Raw genomic sequence first — 1,418 nt, 5'->3', positions numbered from 1 at the left:
CCGCGCTCGCGTCTCTACGTGTCGCTGCCGGCGCGACTGACCGGGACTGGCGGCTACCCAGCAGCGGCCGGCGCGCCGCACGGTGCAGGCAGTCTTTGTGCAGCCACACGAGTCTATTATTTGATGATCTGAGGAGGGTAGTGGTAGATAGACCACATATCAACTTAGGTATCATAATAATAATATGTTAAGGATCCTTTTTAATGACTATATATTAAAATAAATCAGGGTCAGCATCACAATCAACTTGAGGATAGATAGATAGATACTTAGGTACTTCGGTTTTTTTTAGAGAGATTTTGTTAGACACCTACCGATTTGGATGAGTCTTATAACTACGCCGCTGGGTCTAGCCTTGCCCGTGAACTTGAGTAACAGCCAGTCAAATAAACCGCTCTATAGGTTCTCATTAAACGTATGACCTTGGCTCTGAGACGTAAACAATGGAATCTTGTGCGACTGAATCACAGAGTAGTCTCGACAAAAATCTACAATAACGCTTGTTCCATGAGAATGAATTCTAGTTAAATTACCCCTTTTGATTTACTTAATAGTGTTAGGGTTCACACTCTGAGCCAAATAACCTTTCTGTTGGATATCTCGTGATAGATACCTAACAATAGATCCGTGAGGTGTGAGGTTTGTCGTGGTAAGGGCATTTGATGAGACGGTGTGAGTGAGAACCATATACCAAAGGGTGTGTTTAGTATGAATGCGGAAGGCTGGAGAGGCAGAGGAAGACCGAGGCAAAGATGGATTGATTGCCTGAAGGAGGACATGAATCAGAAGGGAGTGGATGTTAGTATAACGTCAACAGAGAGGAATGGAAGAAAAGTTGGCACCTACATACCTAGATTGCGCCGATCCCAAATGATGTAGGAACAGGGGCCCGATTCTCCTAATTTTACTAAGCGACATACGATTCCCATTCGACTGAGATCCAATCCCGACTCAATTACGATTTAAGCCTTATGTGGCATTCCGCTATTTTTTCTTTGAAATAAACGTTTTTCATCATTATCACATGATAACCATACAAAGCCCAACAAAGGAACCCGCCATGGGCATGTCAGACTCGTAGTTTGTTCGGTTAAAATATAATTTATAGAATGATTTATACACTCGTTTTGTCAAAACTTACCAAGAAATCAAATAAACAAAGAATTACCTTGAAACTGTTTTACGTAAACTCATTGTATTCATTTATTTGCTACAGATAACCAAATAGGTTTTTGTAATAAAAATTATGCCTTTTGTTCATAGGTAGGTAGGTACAGGCCCGCCGTAAGCGGGCGTGCAGCGCGTGCACAGCACGCGGGCGGCACGTCCTAGGGAGCGGCAAATCTAGCGAGTTATCACGTAATATTTAAAAAATACAATATCTTTTTACTAATGATTTGATTTCAATATTTCCGAAC

The sequence above is a fragment of the Helicoverpa zea genome, chromosome 12 (genome assembly GCF_022581195.2).
Source record: "Helicoverpa zea isolate HzStark_Cry1AcR chromosome 12, ilHelZeax1.1, whole genome shotgun sequence".
Lineage (NCBI taxonomy): Eukaryota > Metazoa > Arthropoda > Insecta > Lepidoptera > Noctuidae > Helicoverpa > Helicoverpa zea.
The sequence above is the reverse complement of the archived record's forward strand: the minus strand, read 5'-3'. Positions refer to the sequence as shown.